Source organism: Hemitrygon akajei, chromosome 30 (genome assembly GCF_048418815.1).
Source record: "Hemitrygon akajei chromosome 30, sHemAka1.3, whole genome shotgun sequence".
Lineage (NCBI taxonomy): Eukaryota > Metazoa > Chordata > Chondrichthyes > Myliobatiformes > Dasyatidae > Hemitrygon > Hemitrygon akajei.
The window spans coordinates 20,951,924-20,965,671 of NC_133153.1; the positions used below are offsets into that span (position 1 = coordinate 20,951,924).

At 44.8% G+C, this 13,748-nt stretch overlaps 1 long non-coding RNA gene across 1 annotated transcript; it reads right to left on the minus strand.

Annotated features, from left to right (window-relative positions):
* Nucleotides 1–1,716: 1,716 nt before the first annotated feature.
* LOC140718845 (uncharacterized) lies at nucleotides 1,717–13,431 on the minus strand. The gene is made up of 3 exons (XR_012096811.1): nucleotides 13,282–13,431; nucleotides 5,428–5,478; nucleotides 1,717–2,859 (listed from the first exon to the last, which is right to left on the minus strand). It is a non-coding gene; the product is annotated as an uncharacterized lncRNA (long non-coding RNA).
* Nucleotides 13,432–13,748: the final 317 nt, after the last annotated feature.

The window sequence follows — 13,748 nt, forward strand, 5'->3', positions numbered from 1 at the left end:
TGTTCCATCATGTGGTGAACTACATATACCTGTCTGGACACGCCCCCTCTGCTGACTGCTCCTGTGGCTCCTCCCACGGACCCCGGTATAAAGGCGATTGGAGACCGAGCCCCGGCCTCAGTCTCCAGGATGTAGTGTGGTGGACAATTGCTGCTTGTTCTTTCTTCCAGCCAATAAAAGCCTATATCTCGCCTCACGTCTCCGAGAGTTATTGATGGTGCATCAATTTTATTGGCTGGAAGTTTTAAAACATGGAAAGTATTTTATGTCCGGAAAAATTAGACTTGGACCCCCAAGCCCCAGAAGCAGCTCTTGCCTTTGAACTCTGGCTTGCATGCTTCCAATCATACTTGGAAGCGATTCCAGTGACTGAGCCTGCCACAATGTACAAAATACTACTATCCAGAGTAAGTCCGAAAGTATTCTCCCTTATCAGGGACCTGCCGACCTACCAAGGGGCACTGGACACCCTCAAAAGACAGTACCTGCGGCCCGTGAACACCATCTACGCAAGACATCGTTTAGCGACGCGGCGACAGCGAACCGACGAGTCGAGCGGGCAGTTTCTCCGAGCCCTACAGACACTCGTGCGAGCTTGCGACTGCAAAGGACTGACGGTGGAACAACATGCGGAGCTGCTAGTACGAGACGCCTTCGTTACGGGGATCAGGTCAGTGTACGTGGGCCAGCGGCTACTGGAAAATGCCGATCTTACCTTACGCTCGGCGATCGAGACAGCCGACACGCTGGAGGCTGCTCTGCACAACACTGACGCTGTCCAGCCGCGCGATCCCCCGCCGATTCTGTGAACACTGCAGACCCTGCCGCCACCGCCCGCGAGCGAATTCACCACCGCCGCTGCCAGTCGCGAGTCCACGAACTCCCCGAAACCGACCACAGCTGCTGCCAGTCGCAAGTCCACGCAGTGTTACTTCTGCGGACTCAAAAAGCACCCCAGAAAACACTGCCTGGCCCGAGAAGCTACCTGCTCCAGCTGCGGGAAGAAGGGCCATTTCGCCAAGGTCTGTAAGTCGGAACCACGAGGGGGGTCGGGCAGCGCTGCGTGTGAGGCATGGGGGCCGCCATCTTGCCTGCCCGCCTCGTGCGAGACATGGGGGCGGCCATCTTTGTCGGCGCCACCTCGCCCCGCCCCCAACCCACCAGTGCTTACCGGGCACCAAGACAGCGGTTCAAATCTGGCCTCCGTAACCCTCAACCAAAGCGCCCCACACCAGCTTGCAAGGTCAATGATGGACATCCTGGTGGAGGGGCACAGGACTAGCTGCCTGTTTGACACAGGCAGCACTGAGAGTTTTATTAACCCGGACACTTTTAGCCCTTAAGTCAAAAGGGTTGCCGGTCTCTCGATGGCAGGAGATCCTCCCCGAGGCACTCCACTCTATCCGCTCCCTGTTATGTACCACCCCTCATGAGTGCCTATTTTCTTTTCCCAGGAAGTCTGCCACTGGGACCACCCTACCGGCTTGGCTGACATCCCCAGGGCCAGTGCTGCTCCGGAAACACGCAAGGAGCAATAAATACGCGAGGAGCTGGTCGAGAGGGTTCACCTACTACATGCGAACCCCCAGTATGCCTACGTGGTCTTACCTGATGGGCGGGAGGACACGGTCTCCGTCCGCGACCTGGCGCCCACAGGAGCAGCAGTCCACTACCCTGAACACTCCACGGTAACTATGAACCCTGTACCCAAGGTGACACTGCGCACACCGAGCCCTACACAGACTCCTCACAACACTCCTATACCAGGCGCCTCGCACACGCATGAGGGAACACTGACGCCTAGTGGGCTGGCACCTCCAGTCAGGCCAGAACCAGCACAACCAGTCTCCGATGCAATCACCACCAGCACCTGTGCAATCACAGCCGGTGCTACGTAGATCGCAGCGACAGATTCGACCACCTGATAGACTTAACCTGTAAATATACTTGTAAGAAACTTCGCCCCATGGGGACTCTCTTTTAAAACAAAGGGGGCTGAATGTGGTGAACTACATATACCTGTCTGGACACGCCCCCCGCTGACTGCTCCTGTGGCTCCTCCCACGGACCCCGGTATAAAGGCGATTGGAGACCGAGCCCCGGCCTCAGTCTCAGGATGTAGTGTGGTGGTCAATTGCTGCTTGTTCTTTCTTCCAGCCAATAAAAGCCTACCTTAACCCACGTCTCGGAGAGTTATTGATGGTGCATCACATCAACAGCAAGGATGTCTATCCCTACATAGCAGAATCTGTCATGTTCGTCACGTCCAACCTGAAAGGCTGACTTTAGCAGACGGATAACCTTTGTGGTAAAGTTTTGTGAGTTTCCCCATATAAAGTAATTTACATGACAGGCAAGTACTCCAATAACATGATATCCTGAAGCTTGTCAGTAAAAAAAACACTTGTGACAACTTTCCACCTGTTTTCAACATTATTTCCTTGACCTTTTTATATCAGTACAGTGATGCATCTGCTAGACCATAGACACAGTTTTTGAGTTTCCAGAGTGTTCCTTCACTTCTGCCTTCAGGCGGGAGTTTAATGTAAATGTCACATGACAGCTCCATTCTCTGTAAGAATGTGGATTTTATATCCATGCAATGGGGTTGCCAATCCTTTTGACGCATCGCTGAGAGAAGTATTTGGAGAGATTCTGATGCACATGTTGGCAAATTATTTCGGAGTCCTTTTATGTTCAGTTCCACAAAACCTCTAGCCACCCAGTGTGCATTTGGTATAATTCCTCTCTGGGTTTCATTCAGGGTGCACACCCATCTTGCAGACACTGTCTTTTGGCCATTGTCTCTGCCTTCCCCAAACACTCCATTATTTCTCCAACTTCTGATTTCATCCTGTTCTGGAGATTCAAATGACACCTCTTTAGTTACTAGGACATCTTCATCTTGACATTTCTCAACCGGTCCAGCCTGATCTTGATTCAATAGGAAGTCCGCCTAAATGTGACATGTTGACTGACCCTGCAGTGCCAGCGACCACGGCTGGTTCTAGATAATTCAAGCTATACAAACTTCTGTTTCTCCCAGTGGATTTGACTTCAGCTTAGAATGAAATAACAATGTCTTAGTCTACAAATCTCTCAGTTTGTCCTGTTTTAAGACTGAAACTTCTATGATGTCTTTGCACTTGTGATTTCTGTTCAGGCAAGCCTGTTAAATCCCCAACAGCACTCTCTTCTGCACTGCCTGTGCCACTGTCAAGCTACCCTGTTGGGTCCTTAGCTGCATTCCCCTTATCCCTGTCTGTGCTAAGTGACAGTGTACCAGGTAATTGCTGCTCTTTTTTTTTGCGTCATTCTCCATGGCGTTCTGATAGTCTTCATTTTGTGCTTTACAGAGTCTGGAATGAAGCACTCTCACATATGTACCTCCATGTCACATCAATACCACAACTCCATCCTGACCAATGACAACTCCAGGACCTTTCCATTCTGTACAGTCTGCTCTTTTGTAATTCACTTTGTCCGTGGCATCATATTTGTCATTTGTAGGACAGACCTGTGCCCTCAATGCTCTTTGAATTCTCTCTAAACACTCTGCTTCAGTGAAAGTCTTCCTTGATGCATTCAGTGCTGAAATACGATTCCCAACCCATTTGCTCCTTTGTAGTGCCCTCTAGAGCAGGTGGTCTGTCAATCAGTACAGAGGAAAGTTTGGATTCTGGACAATTGACATGGGCTATAGCCATGAACATTGTGCATGGTATTCTTTGGCATAAGGGCCCAGTGCAGTGCAGTGTTCCATTCACAGCCATTGCTTTTCTTTACCTTCAGCATTATTTCAGTAAGTATTTGATTTTGTCACTCCAGAAGGCCATTATTCCAAGGACTGTATGCTGCTGTTTTCTTTCTTTCAGTGTTAAAGTTCTCTGCCATATCTCTGAATTCATCACTATTAAATTCACTACCATTGTCACTAAATACTTTCTGAGGTGGGCCATGCATACTTATCCAGGAATGGAAGAAGTTTTTTTTTACTAACTCTGAGGTTCTCTTTGTATTTACAATGCTACCAGCACTGAAACATACAAACTCATCAATGATGTGGAGATACCACACTCCTTGCTTCAGTTCATGTAGGCCTACGGCTACTGTTTAATTGTATTCAAATGCTAATGGCACAGACCAACCGCCGATTTGGGCTTGGGCTTTCCAAACTTTTGGCATATCTTACAGCTGTCCACTTTAGAATGGAAAAATAATCTACATCTTTGTTTCCTGAACTCCGAGCAGTTTCATAAGTCTATCAATTGAAATGTTTCCAAGCTGCTTGTGCTCTTTGAGTAACACTTTGCATTTCTCATCTATGGTCATGTTTTGTGTGACATTTAGTACTTCAGTCTCACATTGATTCTCAGTAAGGTCTTCATCTAGAATGTTTAACCAGTAATGCCCAGAGCTGGTGAGCTCAAGAGACACTGGCTGTTGATACATCATTGCTCGGTCATTCTGCATATCTTTAGGGAAGATTTACCCAAGAGTAATGAAATGTTCACTGATACCACCTCCGTTTCAATGTAACATTTTGTCTGCCTTACTTTTGCATGAATCTTCACTGCTTTGGTAGAAGATAAAATCTTTCCATCTCCAAATTTGAATGCTCTGTTACTAGATGTATCTGTGTTCATCAGTTCCTGCACTTCATTCTGGTTTAGCTCTCTTACATAGTTTTCAAGTTATTTTTCTCCACACACTGTGTGTGTACATGCTGTATCAGTAACAGCAGATCCTAGAGATTCTATCATCAAAATATTTGCTTCAGATGTCTCTGCATTAGAAAGTGATTCCTTCGTAAACAATGTGATATGGCACTCTTCTACACCTTCAGATTTGTTATTTTCTTCAGTTAGCCTAACTTGTCCAGTTCTGTGCCTTTTCTTGCCTCATGCTAAATACTTTGACATTCAGCACATTTTGATCTCCTACCATACTTGTTTATTGGATTTGTGACAGTGGTACCATTGTCTTGTCACTCTGGGATCTATGCTTGCTATATTTTTGCATGGCCTACTCCTGCACCTATTTTCTATGTTTCTACTCAGTGAATTAAGCCATTTCCTGACTCAACCTAATTCTGTCTCAGTAGCCTTTTCTCCAAAAATCCTCTTCAGTGCTGATTTCATAGATGCAAATGTAAGTTCTGTATATGCAGTTAATGCTAACTGTTGTCCTTTATGTCTAGACATGCCATATCCAACAATTTAAAAGCTAATACAGCGTCAGGAAGTTCCAATTTGTATTTATGCATGCAACTGTACTTTTGTTCAAGATCAATAATATAATCAGCTATATTATTAGAATAATCTCTGTAAATGTTGTCAAATTCTGCATACGCCTCATACATCCAATCCTTTTCTTTCTTAGAAAAAAAGAGTCAAAACGTATTTATTAGCATATTCATACTGTCACCTTTGTTCAAGTCTTCCACCGAAATTCCCATTACAGTTTCTCTTGCTCTTCCTGAAAGCAAAAACACAACAGTAAGACTCAGTAAACACAAAATATACTGCAGATACTGTGGTCAAATCAAGACGTACAAACAAGCTGGATGAACTCAGCAGGTCGGGCAGCATCCATTGACTGCTCATTTCAACGGATGCTGCCTGACCTGCTGAGTTCATCCAGCTTGTCAACAGGAAGACTTGCTTCTTCTCCAGTTCCATAACACAAGTCAATATTCCAATTTCATTTTTTCCAGCTTTAGCAAGGCTTACGCTCGTCAAATGCCAGCCAGATCTGAAAATTAGAAACCATCCTCTGCTACCACTGATAATGCCCAAACAACAAAGCCATGTTTTATTTTGTTTAAACAACTTTACTTTCAACGTTTCAGTTCAATACATGAGGGCGGCCACCTTTTCATCCCACAACTCCCCCATTTATTCCCGGTGTGCACAACCGTAACAGAGAAAGTCTGCATGCATAGTAAATACTTACATAGTCCAAATGAACAGAACTCAACAACTGGACATGATTATTGCTTGACATTTCTCTCGGATAAATGGTACTTGCCACATCAAAACGCAGATCAAAATGTTAATTGTATTTTACTGCATTCTGACACGGCTGGTTTCAAATGCTGAGGATTTCAAGTCAAGTCAAGACACTTTTTATTGTCATTTCGACCATAACTGCTGGTACAGTACACAGTAAAAATGAGACAACGTTTTTCAGGACCATGGTGCTACATGAAACAGTACAAAAAGTACACTGAACTACGTAAAAACAACACAGAAAAAACTACACTAGACTACAGACCTACCGAGGACTGCATAAAGTGCACAAAACAGTGCAGGCATTACAATAAATAATAAACAAGGCAATAGGCACAGTAGAGGGCAGTAAGTCGGTGTCAGTCCAGACTCTGGGTATTGAGGAGTCTGATGGTTTGGGGGAAGAAACTGTTACATAGTCTGATCATGACAGCCTGAATGCTTCGGTGCCTCTTCCCAGATGACAGGAGGGAGAAGAGATTGTATGAGGGGTGCATGGGGTCCTTCATAATGCTGTTTGCTTTGCGGATGCAGCGTGTAGTGTAAATGTCTGTAATGGGTGGAAGAGAGACCCCGATGATCTTCTCAGCTGACCTCACTATCCGCTGCAGGGTCTTGCGATCCTAGAGGGTGTAATTTCTGAACCAGGCAGTGATGTAGCTGCTCAGGATGCTCTCAATACAACCCCTGTAGAATGTGATGAGAAGGGGGGGGGGGGGGGGTGGGAGATGGACTTTCCTCAGTCTTTGCAAAAAGTAGAGATGCTGCTGGGCTTTCTTTGCTATAGAGCTGGTGTTGAGGTGAGATTCTCCGCCAGGTGAACACCAAGAAATTTGGTGCTCTTAACATTCTCTACCAAGGAGCCATCGATGTTCAGCAGAGAGTGGTCACTCCGTGCCCTCCTGAAGTCAACAACCATCTCTTTTGTTTAGTTCACATTCAAAGATAGGTTGTTGGCTCTGCACCAGTCCGTTAGCCACTGCACCTCCTCTCTGTACGCTGACTTGTCGTTCTTGCTGATGAGACCCACCACGGTTGTGTCATCGGCGAACTTGATGATGTGGTTCGAGCTGTGTGTTGCAGCACAGTCGTGGGTCAGCAGAGTGAAGAGCAGTGGACTGAGCACACAGCCCTGGGGGGCCCATGTGCTCAGTGTGATGGTGTTGGAGATGCTGTTTCCAATCTGGACTAACTAAGGTCTCCCAGTCAGGAAGTCTAGTATCCAGTTGCAGAGGGAGGTGTTAAGGCCCAGTAGGCTCAGCTTTCCAATCAGTTTCTGAGGAATTATTGTGTTGAATGCTGAACTGAAGTCTATGAACAACACTCGAACATACGTGTCTCTTTTGTCCAGGAGGGTTAGGGCCAGGTGGAGGGTGATGGCAATGGCGTCGTCTGTTGAATGATTGGGACAGTATGCCAACTGCAAGGGGTCCAGTGAGGGGGGCAGCAGAGTCTTGATGTGTCTCATGACGAGCCTCTCGAAACACTTCATGATGATGGATGTGAGTGCAACGGGACGGTAGTCATTGAGACAGGACACTGAAGACTTCTTCAGTACGGGGATGATGGTGGCAGCCTTGAAGCACATTGGAACGACAGCGCTGTTCAGGGAGATGTTGAAGATGTCAATGAGAACATCCGCTAGTTGGTCTGCACATCCTCCAAGCACTCTGCCAGGAATATTGTCTGGTCCAGCAGCCTTCTGTGGAATGGAATTAAACATAGTACAATCACCACTTCTGACTTTATGATGAAAATATTTGAAGCAATTGAAGATGGATGGGTCTATGACATTGTCCTGAGGAACTCTTGCAGTGTTAGCCTGGGGCTGGGATGACTCATCATCAAGGACCACAGCTATCTGCAAGGTACAACCATTCCTAGCTTAAATAAATTGAAGTTCAAGTTCAAGTTCAAATTCAATTGTGATTCAACCATACATATGAATGCAGTCAAACAAAACAGTATTGCTCTGGGGTCAAGGTGCAAAACACAGTACTAACAGTACACAGCACATAGCACATATAGTTATGATAGAAGAAAAACATACTGTCACAAAAAACATATATAGTTTAATTTCCTGAGTGGCATGGCCTGTAGATTGATGGCACGTAGGATGTTGTCCTGGTCCAGTTCATTTTCTACTGAGCGAACACTAGAGAGCAGCACCAAGTGAACACCAGAGGGCAGCACTGATGGGAGGGGCCAGCATGCCACAGAGGCCCCTGTTCTTTCTCACCACCTCCGGCATCTCCTCTCCTGGGCAGTAGCACAGGTGACACCACATCACAAAGACACGTTTGGCGCAGCAATTGAGACAAAGCAGACCCCCAGCCATTGGTCTCACCAGTGAACCAGACTTGCAGCATTCTTTATTGTCAATGTCCAACAAGGGTCTTGCCATCACAATAAAAACATCCAAGACAATAATTTGCAACATTTGTTAGACTGATCACCACCTCCACACAACAATTCAGATGACAACATGATACTCAACAGGTCTAGCTCCATCACAATCAAGCATCCTGCTGATGGGAAAAACCTGTATTACTTGATGTTCATAATATCCAGAAGTCTTGCAATCAATCAGGAGATGTAGATGGCGAACAATTACACCTATGGTTGGACCCAGAGGGGCCTTTGCAACTGTGCCCGCTGCCACCTTAGCAGAAATCAACACTGGTTGGAACTCAATCTCTTAATGTGCATTATCTATTGGTAATTGGTACTTCATAGTGCTGGTTTGACATCAGTTTCCATCATTTGCTAAGGATTGAGGAAAGTTCAAATAACAGGAGTCAATTTGTCCTGTCTTCTGTGGACCGAGCACGACAGGAAGTTTGGAAGGGTGTGTATTCCTTATGCTGTTTAGGTTAGTCCTAATGAAAGGACACAGCTCTTAACAGCATTCCTAATATGTTCTCTCCATTTTGAGTTGTCATGGCTCTTCAATTCCCATAAATCACTGGAATTGTTACACTTTTTCAAGGAGGCCTCGAATACATTCTTGTATCAGTTCCTCTGTAGCTTGGTACTGCTTTCTAATGACAGGGTTGAGAGTAAAGTGTCCATTTCAAGCTTCTGGGGTCAGGCATGCAAATTTCATGGCTTCTCCAATATTGAGTGTCCTTTGAACCTTGATGCAAAGGATATTGACCTGGAAGAGGTCAGGAACATTGGATTGTTTTCCAGCTAATGAATTCGAAGGATTTACAGAGTAAGTATTGGTGGGTGGAATCTCTCCAGTACTTTGAAGGACCGTATTATTCTTCAGAGTGCAAGTTGCCAAATGAAACCTTTCCCAAGGCTTTCAATCAAGTCAGCACCATCAAACACCCAAATGAAAGTTTCTCAGGTTTTAATCCACAGTAGACTGCATTTCTTTTACTCATAAGGCTTTAATTAGGACTGAAGAGTGAAGGACAGATGGTGAAGGGAAGGAAAATTGGAGGAGGATAAGGGGGAAAAGAGAGGTTAGGTAGAAGTAAGGAGAAGGGCATGTGGCAAAGTGAAAGAGAGAGAGAGCAAGGACAGCATGAGTAAGAGTTATAAGTCAGTAGCGTGCAGAAAAGTGCCAAAGGACTTTCAGGAGCAGGGGGAATTAAGGGACTTGATAAGAGCAGTTAAAGATGAGGTTGTGGTTAAGAAAAGCTGTGCTTAAATCCACATTTATGGGTATGCAGTGTGTGCAAACAGACCAACAGGTGCAAATACATGTGCCCACTCATCTGTGGGCATCCATGTCCTCTGGTCGTTTTGGAGCCTTTCACCGGTCGAATAGGACCTTCTCCATCAATCCTATGTGGATTATATTATGCCACATCTATCAAGTGTTATAAAAGGTAACATAAAACAACTCTATCCCTCAATGTGAAAATTTGGACTTGAGGTGCTTGTAGCATTATCATTTTTAAAAATTTATTGAAGATACAATAGGGAAATGAGTCCTTCCAGTCCAACAAGCCCACTCTGCCCATGCACCTCTTTGGAATGTGGGGGGGAAATCAGAGCATTCAGAGGAAACCCATGTGGTCACAGGGAAAAAGTACAAACTCCTTACAGAAAGCAGTGGAAATGAACCAGAGTTGCTAGTGGTATAATAACATTATGTTAATTGCTACGTTACTGTGTCACCCCAATCACCAAGTATAAAAGGACCAAACCACGGGAGATGGTGAGGGTATTGGTTTATTGTTGTCATGTACCAAGATACAGTAAAAAGCTTTGGATTTGCATTCCATCTGGGCATCACATGAAAGATAATTACATTAAGGTAGTAAAAATAAATAGAATATAGAAAATAGTGTTACAGAGAAAAGGCATTGCAAGAGGTCAGGAGGAGATTTACTAAGAGATCAAGAGTTCAAAAGTTCTTCCTTTAGTGTACAAAGGACCTTTAAAGATCTGATAACAGCAGGGTAGAAACTGTCCTTGACCCGGGTGCCATAAGGGCTAATTGATAAGTTTGTGGCCTAGGGTAGAAGGAGTCAATTTTAGAAAACCTAGCACATTTATTTTTCAACATAGTCCCCTCCTATATTTACACACTTAGTCCAGCAGTTATGGAGCATACAGATCTTGGACCTCCAGAAAGTGTCCACAGCAGGTGTGATTGATAAGCTTGTGGCCCAAGGTAGAAGGAGATGAGTTATATAGCTCCCGTTACATGCACATGCAGTTCAACTCTTTGAGTGATTATGCAGAAAGTTTGAAGTTAATAACGCATCGCGGTGATTGATAAGTTCGTGACCTAAGGTAGGAGGAGATGAGTTATTAACTTCATATTTACTACATAAACACTCAGAGTTGTCCTGCTTGTGCATGTAACGAGAGGTGTATAATACATCTCCTTCTACCTTAAGCCATGAACTTATCAATCACCCCTTGTATATAATTACAAGCTTTTCTAGCTTTCTGCCTGACAGGAGAGAAGAGAAAAAGTGGGAAGAATTCTTGATTATCAAAGTTCAAAATTTATTATCAAAGTGCCAATATGTTACCATATACTGTCCTGAGTTTGATTTTCTTGCAGCCATTTACAAGGAAAAAATAGAATTTGTGAAATTCTATTCACTTTGCATCTATACGTGAACAAAGACTGACAAACAACTAATGTGCAACAGAAAACAAACTATGGAAGAGGGTGAACCTTCACAAGATGTCAGGCCTTGATGGTGTACCTGGTAGGACACTGAAAACCTTTGCCAACCAACTGCCAGGAGTACTCAAGGACATCTTCAATCTCTCAGTGCTGCAGTCAGAGGTTCCTAACTGCTTCAAAAGGGCGACAATCATACCATTACCCAAGAAGAGCAGGGTGAGCTGTCTCAACGTCTATCGTCCATTTGCACTCACATCTGCTGTAATGAAGTGCTTTGAGAGATGGTCACAGCCAGAATCAACTCCCGCCTAAGCAAGGCCCTGCACCCACTGCAATTTGCCTATTGCTACAATAGGTCTAGGGTGGGTGCAATCGCACTGGCTCTCCACTCAGTCTGGTCAATAGTAATACCTACATCAGGGTGCTGTTTACTGACTACAGCTCAGTGTTTGACACAATCATACCCTCAGTTCTAATCAAGAAGCTCCAAAATCTGGGCCTGTGTAGCTCCCTCCGCAACTAGATCCTTGACTTCCTCACTGGGAGTTTACAGTTTATGTGGAGCGAAAATAGCATCTTCTTGCTGATAATCAACACTGGCACCCTCCAAGATGTGTGCTTAACCCACTACTCTACTGTCTCTACACCTATGATTGTGTGGCTAGGCACAGCTCAAACACCATCTATAAATTTGCCAATGACACAACTATTGTTGGCAGAATTTCAGATGGTGACAAGGAGGCATACAGGCGTAAGATAGATCAGTTGTTTGAGTGGTGTCACAACAACCTTGCACACAACATCAGTAAGACAATGGAATCGATAGTGGACTTTAGGAAGGGAAAATTCAGAGAACACACACCAATCCTCAGCAAGCAGTGAAAAGGATGAGCAGTTGCAAGTTCCTGGGTGTCAACATCTCTGATGGTCTATCCTCGGTCCAATATAATGATGCAATTACAAAGAAGGCACAAAAGCAGCTACATTTCTTTAGGAGTTTCAGGAGAACTGGTACGTCACGAAAGACACTCACAAATTTCTATGGCTGTACCACGGAGAACATTCTAACTGTCTTATTGTCTGAAATGGAGCATTGTTATTGTCTGAAATGGAGGGACCACTGCAAAGGATTGGAAAAAGCTGCAGAAAGATGTAAACTCAGCCACCTCCATTCTGGACACTAGCCTCTCCAGCTATAAGGTGATGCATCCATCATTATGGATCCCCATCACACAGGACATGCCACTTTCTCATTGCTACCATCAAGAGGTACAGGAGTCAGAAGCTACACACTCAATGATTCAGCAACAGCTTCTTCTGATCTGCCATTGGATTTCTGAATGAACAATGAACCCATGAACCACCTCACTATTATTTTCTCCCAATTTGCACTACTTATTCAATTTTAAATATATACTCATTCTAATTTAAAGCTTCATATCATTATATATTGCCAGGTATGGCCACTGCAAAACAAATTTCACAACATGCTGCCATATTAAACCCAATTCTGAAATGCTCAGAACATGAGTTGTAATGAGTCCTTGAAAATTAATCTGTAGCTTGCAGAATCAATTCAGAGTTGTGGTGAATGAAGTTCAACTGGTGTGAGACCCCAGGCTTCTTTACTTCCTGCTTGATGGTATTAGCAAGAAGAGGGTATTGCCTGAATTTGAGATGACGGAAGCTGCTTTCTCGTGGCAACTCTCCATGTAAATCGCAGGGAGAGCTTTGCTTGTGATGGACTGCGTTGTGTCCACCACTTTCGGCAGCCTTGTCCGTTCTAGGCTGTGATGCACTTTGCATCTATAGAAGTCTGTCAAGAGTTCTCAGTGACATGCCGAATCTACAAAAACATCCAACAAAAACAGAGGTGCTAATGGACCTTCTTTGTAATGACACTTGTGTGCTGCCCCCGGGAGAGATCTTCTGAAATGTCAATTAACTTAAAGGTCGAATATGGTAACATATATAATTTCATTATACGTAATTCAAATTACTTTGAACAAATCAAGTCGTGATGAATCCGGATAGGATGCTTCCTATGGAGCATTTTTTGGCCTTGACTGCAGAATTATCCTAAGCGAAGTGGAAGTACGAAAACACTAAGGGAAAATTCCCCTCCAAGCTCTGCAACTCTGAGGAATGGACTTTCTAGAATGGGCTCACCCGAATATGATCCGGCAGATGCTGATAAACACAATCCAAGGTAAAATTCATTGACTCATCTGGTTGTACCTCCAAGCTGGATCAGACAAGCAGTAGCAGCAGCTGTAGCTTCGCATATACAGAAACAAGCGAGATATCAGCACCGCCCAATCCCGGTTGCCGTGGCAACAATGAGCCAGCTGACGCTGTTTATGCCGAGGACAAGAAGAGCCCCGTGCACAGCCGATCTTCTTTTCCTATTGGCCGGGAGCTCTACCGACGTGTTTATTGACAGCCAATAGAAATGCTGTACACGTGCAAGTCCCCGTCGCTGATTGGTGATCATGCTCCGATCAGCTGGACAGCGCCGAAAAGCGAGTGGCCCCGCCGTTCAATCTAACCTGTAAGACGTCCACCAATTGACTGGCAGCTATTGGATCCAATTCGAAGAAGAATAATCTTCAGCCCTCCCCTGTAGGGGCGGGTGA